This window comes from Lathyrus oleraceus, chromosome 2 (assembly GCF_024323335.1).
Source record: "Lathyrus oleraceus cultivar Zhongwan6 chromosome 2, CAAS_Psat_ZW6_1.0, whole genome shotgun sequence".
NCBI lineage: Eukaryota > Viridiplantae > Streptophyta > Magnoliopsida > Fabales > Fabaceae > Lathyrus > Lathyrus oleraceus.
Window position 1 is genome coordinate 29,617,815 of NC_066580.1, and position 10,194 is coordinate 29,628,008.

Sequence of the window (10,194 nt, forward strand, 5' to 3'; positions counted from 1 at the left end):
TATTTAGGAGATGTATGAGCTGTCATACAGCTGTCATGAGCCCTTATGTGAAATGCCAAATTTGCCCTTGCACTTGAAAACCACATTATGCTAATTATTTCATTTTTGGTTAATTGGTGATTAGAAGGTGATTAAGCAAGAGTATAAAGCTTTAACTGTAACTGAATTTGGATGATAATCACAATTTACAAGAATTCACAACAAACTTTCCCTCCAAATCTCAAGAATCTCAAGAATCTCAATTTCACATTTTTGATCCAAGCTTTCTCAATTCTTCACCAATTCGAGTAATTCTTTTTGCTTTGTGCTCTATGAACCTAGATCTTCAACTGTTTTGAGGAATCATCACCATAACCATCAAGGATCGGGACTGTTCACATCATGCTCAACAATGGAGTTTTGTGCATTCTTCTTCTTGAAGCAACTTTGAGCTAACCTAAGCATTCCAATCACCTTCCCTATCATCGTGCTGTACCTGTTTTGAGGAATTGCGCGCAAAGGCTTCCAAATTCATCACTGCCATCACTTTAAGGTGAGTTTTCGAATCTCATGATTCTTTCAATTGTTATATGCTTATTATAGTTCATGCAACGTAGATCAACATGCTAGGTTCAGTTTTTGGTTTGGTGAACTGTAGAGAAAGAAATTGTGTTTTGAAGTCTGATGTGCGTTTGTGTTTTTGATCGATCCGGATTGTATAGTAGAAATTAGGAGATATCGTTAGCATATTTGGAATCCTCATGCTCATACCGTTCCAATGGATATACGTTTGTTAAGTTTGATGGATTTTTGATGTTCTTGAGTTTTTGCGCTTTTCTGGAATTTCTGGGCGAGAGAGATGATGAAAAAGCTTGTTTGATCTGTTTCCTTGCAATGCCAATTTGAAAATGTGTTTGGCGCCACTGTTGGCCAATCAGAACATTTCCTGGCCGTGTCTCAAAACGGCGTCGTTTTGGCTCTGGTGTTAAAAATTACGCAATTGCCATTATCTGAATTTAATTATTATTATTTCCATTTTGTTTTTCATTTCCTTTTTCATTTTATGCCATGAACTTCAAAAATTAGTAACTCACTCATAACTCATCCAATTTTGGTGAAACTTTTTGTGCCATACTCATGAGAATGTGTAGAATTTAATGATGTTTTTTGTGGATTTTTTTGTATGTATGGAAAAATAATGAGCCTAGGGTTTGTAGAATGTGTCACATTTTTGTACACTTTGCCATATCTATCATGAAATGCTCATATTTCCAAAGAAATGGATGAAAATTTTTGTGCTTATTCTGGACATGCTGGTGGTGATTTTCATGTAAAGTTTGTGATTTTTGGATACTTGGTTGATTAGATATGAATTTTTGGATTAAGGTGTGACAATTTGTGTCACACCAAGCTAGGTCAACTTTCTGATTTTATTTAAAATACTTAGGGATGTTGATTTGAGCTGAAATTTTGTGTGAATGATCATTGATATGTCAAGATAACATGTGATTTATTCTGGAATTTTTGATGTCATTTTCTAATTGATTGATAATTTTCTTCTCTGTATGCTCATTTTGTGAATTTATGTGACACATGTTGGCATTTTGCTTGTGAAATTCTCATATGGTACTGGATGAAGATGAAATTTGATATGTTGATTATAGACACATTGTGGGACATCATGCTTTTTGTCCCATTCATTTCTTAATTGTTGTCACTGGTTTATGAATTATTGAAATGGATGCTTGCTTGGATATCTTGAATTGGCTTACATAATTGTGTCTGGACTTCTTGATTTTCATTGACCTACTTTCTTTTGTCCAATTGAGCTGAAAATTGACATGCTACTTGTTGATTGTGTCCTGTTTAGGTGTGAATTATTTGAGGATTTTTGGAATTGTTTTGGTATGCCTTTGATTGAAGTCATTCTGTTTGGACTTTTGGTGTTGTATTTGACCTAGTTTGTGGTATATTGTGCATGAATTGATATTGGTGAATGATATGAGCATGAGAACAATTGCATTTGCTTTCTATTTGTTTGAATGTGATTTTGGATTGGTTTTGCTTGCTGTTTAGATTTTTTTTATCCCTTTGGACCCTAGGCTTGGCCTAGTGGTCTAGTTTCTCACATTTGGTGTGGATTTTCAGGATGAAATGCACAATGCTTAAGGAGATTGCTTCAAGGCAATTTGAATTGAGTTTGGTTGATGTTTATAAACTAACTTGACTTTGTTTTGTAGGTTGTGATGCTTGAGCTTGGGCTTATAGCTTGCACTTGTGTGCATTAACTTGTGTTGCCTGTGCAGTTTAACTGATTAACTATTTGCTGTTTATTGTTGGTTTGTCTGAGTACTGATGATACTTGATTGATTTCAGGTACATTTAGTCGCTTACAGTTCTTTAAGAACTTGCTTGCTGTTGCTTGGTTTTTTAACCAGTGGAGGTAGAATCTCTATACTTCATGTAGTCTGGAAGACCTGGCCTGTTACCTGGCCAGGCAACTGTCTGAAATCCTCCTTAAGAGGCGATGATTGTGATTGTTTACTTTTGTGCCAAGCAGGTGAAGACCTCTATGAGGCAATTGGCGGAATCCAAGGGATATGCAATCTATCCCCCGCTATTCTGTGATTCGTCCCTCTGCTCACACCATTGTGTTGATGCATTGGGACACAAACCCAAGATCTTGTACTTTGTACAGTTGTGTCCGAGTCTTGAGCGTAGAAGGGTCCCTCCATTCTGGACCCACGCTCCTTTGTCTGAAGCTCTCCCTGGTCAGAGATAAGAGCTGTGAAGTCTAATCTTCACTCACCTTTCATCTGCTTCACCTTAGCCTCGCAATGGCAAGGTTAAGAGCGAGTGATACCCATGTACAGATGACTTGCTGAGGCAGTCAAACCCATTGTTTGAGCCCACTTGACTGAATATAGTGTGTGCTTTGTGAATATTTGTTTGCTCTGTTTGCTTGTATGCTTGTATGCTTGCTTTCTTCCTGGATAGGATTAGCTTGCAGTTGTGCAAGTAGGTAGAAACCTCAACGTAGGGTAATGATGCATGACAACACTAGGCTCGAGTACAGCTCCCTGGTAGTGTGTCTCCCCTTGGTTTCTGGCTAGATTTTCTCCCCCTGTTTAGGGGAACTACATCGCCCTGATCCTCGTTCCAGACGAGGTATGTAGGCAGGAGACCGCGCGATTTCTCTCCGGGCACCCTTTTCTTTTTTGCGTGTGTTTTGTTTGGCAGCTATCAGGCTCGAGTTCCCGACTCCCTGTTAGTCTGTGTGTGCCGTTTTTTCTAACGTCTCAGCGTCTCTTCTGGCTTGCTTGATGACTTGTAGGCTCGAGTTCCCGACTCCCTACTAGTTTGCATGTTCTTTCTTTCCCTTTCAGGGGAACTACATCGCCCTGATCCTCGTTCCAGACGAGGTATGTAGGCAGGAGACCGTGCGAGGTCTCTCCGGGCACTTTTTTTTTTCTTTTGTGTGTGTTTGCTTGTTATCTTCTTGTGTGTGTTTGGTTCGGATGCCGACGTAAGTCCAGTGATTGGCGGTCGGGCTCCACGTTTGCCTTCTTGTGTGTGTTTTGGTTCGGATGCTGATGTAAGTCCAGTGATTGGCATTCAGGCTCCATGTTTGCTTGTGTTTGTGTTTGCTTGTTTGGCGTGCGTGAGCCGAACTACGGCAGCTCTGATTCTCGTTCCAGACGAGATACGTAGGCATAGGAGGCGACGTCCTATCGAGCTCTCTTCCTCTTAACCCCACCTGTGTTGTCTTCGGTGTGTGTGTGTGTGATGTTTTAGCAACCTATTCTTTCTTTTAGAACGTGGATCCCGTCGAGTACGACGGACGTGAGGGGTGCTAATACCTTCCCCTTGCGTAACCGACTCCCTTACCCTTTCTCTTTGGTCGCGAGACCATTTCCTTTCCAGGTTTCTCTGAGCGTTTCCTTTCCCTATTTTGGGATAAATAACGCGCAGTGGCGGCTCTGTGTTGTTTTTTGTTTCAGCCCGCCGGTTGTGTTTTTCGCGGATGCGACAGCTGGCGACTCTGCTGGGGACTTTTAGATGATGACCTTCTGCTGGTCCATCTTCCCTAAGCGAGTCTCTCCTAGCGCTCTAGGTTGGGGTTTTGGTTGCTTTGTGCTGTTACTTATTGCATTCATTGTTTATTGTTTGCATTTATTGTTTGCATTTATGTTTGCATTCATTCATATTTATCTGTTCATCTGGCTGTGTTGTGATCTCTCTGTTTGGGGTGGGAGTTACTCGAGGTAAAAGGCCCAATACCCAGGCTATGAGTGAAATCTAGGAAACCTAGGAATAGAGTGATTCATGGGAAGCGGGTGGTATGCGCCACTTAGCGGAACATTGACATCACGAGCAGTTCAGACCCTGGTAGGATATTATCGTTACATACTTCGGGTGTGTATATGATGGTATTCTGCGAAAGGTTATTTATGCTGCGTTTCTCTCGACCTTACCCTGGCCTAGATGACACCCGTGAGTGGGGAGGGAATGATCTTTATTACAGGTACAGATGGTGACTCAGATGGTGACTAATGGTTCCGTTGATCAAAGTCCTATTTATAAGTCGGATTTATGGCCATTTATTTTTGAGACGCCGAAATGCTGTCCGAGTTATTTATCAGTGGGGATCCGTTTATTTCAGGATTCCCTGGGCCGATTTTATCAGTGGGGATCCGTTTATTTCGGGATTCCCCGGGCCGATTCAGATGATTGTGGGTATCTGATCAGAGGTTGTTTGGTGATGATGATGATGGTGTATTTGTCAGTTCCGTTTATTTCGGAACCCTTGAGTCGGATTTGTGGTTACATATTTCCTCAGATGGTTGTGATCGGTTCAGAAATCAGGGTTGTGACTCAGAGCAACAGTTGATCAGATGACTTGGAGGATGGCACAGTGCATTGCATTCATTCATCTGCATCATTCTCATTTTGCATTCATCTGCATCGAACCTACGTCTAGCCATATGGGGAGTATTATTGATTGAGAATCTGGTTGAGAGACATCTTGAATTTCAGAATTTGAATGTCAGAATATTATTGTCGATTTTTATCCGTCTCGATGAAACCAGAATCAAAGGACAGAATCTTCCTCATATGGATAGACGTTGCATTCATGCATATTAACATGTGTGCTGTTTTGCAGGAATCATTGCTCGTGCTCGTAGAACTGTACCTTTGCACTCAACACGCCCTCACAGATACTTCACCAGACGCAATACTCCAAGACTGATGGATCTCCCAAACACAGATATCCTCGAGCTAAAAGACAAGATGACTGAGCTGATCAACATCATGCAAGGCTTTGCAGTTGGTCAGAAAGCTCTAGCAGACAAAGTTGAGAAGCTCGAGCGGGCTTCTGCAGCGAATAGTGGTGTAAACCTGGATGGTGTCTCCAACCAGGGGCTGGGGTCTCGTGACGGTGGAAAGAGAACGACTGTTGGTGTTGTGAACAATGCTGCTGGTTTTGGTGTTGGTGGTCAACCTGGGCCCGGTCTGGGGCAGAATATGAAGGATGGTCTGTTGCCTCCATTCTACGGGTTTGATGAGGACAGAGAGGAAGACAGGGAAGCCGACCAGTTTTCCATGCATAATGAGCCCTTGGGTCAATATGGGGTCCAGCCTCAAAGCAAGGAGATCCAGCTGTTGGCTGAGAAGATTAAGGTGCTGGAAAGTTATGCCACTCCGGGGATGATCAATATGTCTAATATGGGGCTTGTTGAGGGGATTGTGATCCCGCAGAAGTTTAAGGCACCCACGTTTGACCGTTACAATGGAAGTTCTTGCCCCGAGACTCACCTGCAGGCTTTCGTCCGTAAGATCTCTGCATACACCATGGATCAGAAGCTGTGGATGTACTTCTTCCAGGACAGCCTGTCCGGAGGCTCCTTGGAATGGTACACCAAGCTAAAGTCCTCAGATATTAAAAACTGGCAGGATCTTGGGGACGCGTTCTTCAAGCAATATCAGTTCAACGCTGACATGGCTCCGAGTCGTACCCAGCTGCAGGGTATGTCTCAAAAGAACAGTGAAGGCTTTAAGGAATATGCCCAACGGTGGAGAGAGTTGGCTGCCAGAGTGCAACCTCCTCTTGTTGACAGAGAGATGTCAGATCTTTTCATGGGAACCCTGCAGGGGGGTTTTGCTGAAAGGATGGTGGGTTGTCCCGTCACAAATTTTGCCGACATTGTGGTGGCTGGGGAGAGAATTGAGAGCTGGCTGAAGCTCGGAAAAATCCAGGGTGGCAATGCTTCGTCATCAGGATCGAAGAAGCCCTTCGGGAACGGTCAGCGTAAAAATGAGGGTAATACCAGTGCGGTCTACGCTCAAAGAGGACCCAGTAGGGATTGTTACTTCCAGCACACCGCTGTGGTAACTATTCCTACTGACAATCAGCCTGCACAACAACAGCAGCAACCGCAACAGCAGCGTCAGCCATTCCAGCAGAGGCCTCAGAGGGCTGGATATCAAGTCAGGGGGAAGATGAATGATCGGCATTTTGACAGGCCGCCTGTGACCTACTCTTTCCTATTGAAGAAGTTGAAGGATTTGGGGCTGGTACAGTTGAGGACTTTGGCACCTTTGAGACCTGATCAAAGGCCAGCCAATTTCGATGAGAATGTCAAATGTGAATTCCATTCGGGTGCTCCCGGGCACAGTGTAGAGGACTGCAAAGCTTTTAAGCACGTAGTCCAAGACCTGGTGGATTCTAAAGCAATCAACTTTGCACCATCTCCGAATGTGAATGCTAATCCCATGCCGGCACATGGTCAGGCGATGGTGAGTGCAATTACTGAAGATTCAGATCACGCCTGTGTGATGGGGGAAGAAACTGACAGTAACTGCGAGTTTGATGGTTGGATAAAGTCGTGCGCACCAGGGATGGAAGTCCAGAACTGGAAGGCTTAAAAAAGATCATGACTGCCGCTCATTTGGAAGAGTAATGATTTCTGTTTTGATTTTATTTGCATGAAAGCCATACGTGTTGCCCGACACGTAATGGTTCATTGTAAGGGCCACCTCATGTTTCATTTTGCAACATTTTGCATCATTAATAAATGGATGTTTTTCAGTCAAAAAGCGGTGTTCCCTGTTTTTCATTTATTTTTGCAGTTTAAAAACAAATAAAAATGGCAATGTTTGTTTTCATTTTTCTTTTTTGATTTGTCTCGTCCCAAAGTCGAAAAATAATTCTCCGGATCTCGTTGATAACAATTTGGTTACACCTCATATGACTTCGACAATCCGATCTATCATGCCGAAGAAGAAGGCGAAGAAGATTGTGATCTGCTGGAATTAGCCAGGTTGTCAAAACAAGAGGAGAAGGTGATTCAGCCGCACGAGGAGCGGGTTGAGATTGTTATTCCAAGCACCGCCGAGGTCAGGAAGGAAGTGAAATTAGGGCCGCTTCAGAAGCAAGTCGAGAGCAGAATGGTAGCCCTATTGAAGGAGCGTGTGAGTACCTTCACCTGGTCATGTCAGGATATGCCAGGGTCGGATACCGATGTCGTTGAGCACAAGCTATCATGGAGAGAAGACTGTCCTCTAAAGAAGCAGAACACCAGTGCCTGTATCAGAGAGCCATGGTGACTTTGTTTCATGATATGATTCATCGTGGAATCCAATGCTATGTTGATAACATGATAGCAAAGTCCCAAAACAGAAGACGGGCATCTGGTAGACCGGGGCAAGTCGTTTGACCAGTGGAGATAATTCAGACTGAGGTTGAATTCAGACAAGTGCACTATCAGAGTGCGGTCCGGTAAGACGTTGGGGTTCATTATAAGAGAGGACTCGAGGTTGATTCTGCAAAAAAAAAAAAAAAAAAAAAAAAAAAAAAAAAAAAAAAAAAGAAAAGAAAATAAGAGAAGTGCCTGAACCGAAAACAGAAAGAGGTTCGTGGTCTATTAGGTAGATTGAGCTACATGTCATGGTTCACATCTCATCTGACAGCCACGTGTGAACCTATACTCAAGCTGTTGAAAGAAAAGATCAAACGGTCAGGTGGAATGATGATTGCCAAGGGGCATTGAAAAAATAAAAGAATAAGTTGCAGGAACCTCTGATTCTGATACCTCCTGTGGAAGGAGCGATTGTTAATCTGGTACTTGACAGCCCTCGAGGGGTCTACGAGGTGTATTGGGTCAACATGACGCGTCTTGTCGAAAAGAGCATGCAATTTACCTTAGCAAAAAGTTTACCGACTGTGAAACAATACATTCACTGTTCGAGAAAACTTGCTGTACTTTGGCATAGGCTGCTCGTCGACTGAGACAGTGTATGCAGGTTCATAACACTTTGTGGATTTCCGAGATGGATCCGATCAAGTATGGGTGTGAGAATCCAGCATCGACCGGATGGGTTGTGAGGAGCAAAATAATGTTGACTGATTTGTGGTGCTCTCAGAGAGCAATCAAGGGGTATTGTCTGATTACATCGCTCCGCAACCCATTGAGGATTATCAACCGATGAAGTTTGAAGTCCCTGATGAGGACATCTCGAGGTGCTCAAATCGAAAGATTGTGAGGAACCGATCCCGGAGGAGGGGCCCGACCCTGAATCCGAACGGGTTTTGATGTCTGATGGGGAGGTTAAAGTGAATGAGTTAGTGCTTCCCGAGTCACAGATGAATGCGCCAACGATGGTGGCTGAGTACGAAGTTTGTATCCTGAGTATCGAACCTCGGTGCGCCTACTGGGGCAACGCCTTTCTCGTTGGTATATGGGATGGAAGCCGTGCTACCGGTTGAGGTCCAAATTCCCTCTTTGAGAGTCCTGAGGGACGCGAAATTGCAAGAGGCGGAATGGGTAAGGACCCGGTACGAAGAGTTAAGCCTGATAGAGGAAAAAAGGCTAGCAGCCATCTGTCATGGGCAGTTATACCGGCAGCGGATGAAGCGTGCTTTTGACAAGAAGGTGCGACCTCGGGTATATCACGTAGGTGATATGGTGTTGAAAAGGATCCTTCCTCCTCAAAACGATCGTAGGGGCAAATGGACACCCAATTATGAAGGTCCATTCGTGGTCAAAAAGGTTTTCTCTGGTGGAGCCTTGTTGTTAACGACCATGGATGGCGAGGATTTTCCATCCCCTGTGAATGCGGACGCGGTTAAAAAATACTTCATATAAAGAGACCCGCTGGACGAAAAGAATAAAATAGTCCAGGCAAAAATGGGCATCCCGGCGAACCAAAAACAGAAAAGGTTCGGGCAAAAATTAGGGATAAAATGAAAAAAATGTACACCCGGCAAGTCAAAAACCTGAAAAGGCGACTTGGGCAAAAAGGGGTATCCCGGTGGACTGAAAACCCGAAAGGGCGGTCCAGGCAAAAGAGGGATTGAAACGAACAATTGCGTCCGGCATGATCGTTCGCTTTGGTTAAGGCATCATGGATAATACCCGGTAGGGATCAGTTGGAATTGTCTTGTTCAGAAGGCAGAAAGCACGGAGAGTCTGAGGACATATGGGGTGTAACCGAGTTGGAACTTGGTGAGATCACAGGTTTCACATTGCCATTAGGATAGATTTTTCCTTTTGTGCGCAATTACCTCTTTTCAGGAATTGCTTCCTTTGTATTGCTCAGTTTGAGCCACATTTTTCAATCAATAAAATGCATATTCAGTCAAATAATTTTGTTTTTGTTTTTCATTACCGCTTTGATTGCAAAAACATCCAGATATTTTTGACAAAGAATCTTGCATTTTAAGACATACAGGTCTCTTCCAGTGCATGTTTATAAGATTGAAAGCTTGAAATCTTATTCGGAAGATTGAGTGACCCAAGTGTTGAAATCTTGACACGCCTGGGGCACGATTTTATCTGACGGTCTGTTTTGCAGGTGCTGTTAGGTATTTTCACTCACTTGCAGGTTGTGATGTGGAAGCTGTTGGCGAAACAAATTCCCATGGAGTCCGATCAGGGACGAATGAATGTGAAGGGATGACGGAGAAGACGTTGAGACGTACGACGATCCTTGATGATAATCAAGAAGACTCTTCAAAATCAGAAGATTGGAAAGTCTGTAGAGATTCCCCGCAGGGTCCAATCAGGGATGAGTGAATGGGTAGAGAAGTGGCGAAGAGGCGTTGAGGCGTACGATGATCCTTGATGATAATCAAGAAGACTCTTCAAAGTCTGAAAATTGAAATTTCTGTATAATCCCCAGGAGTTCGCTCTCCGTCGAGCGCGGAGCGGTTGG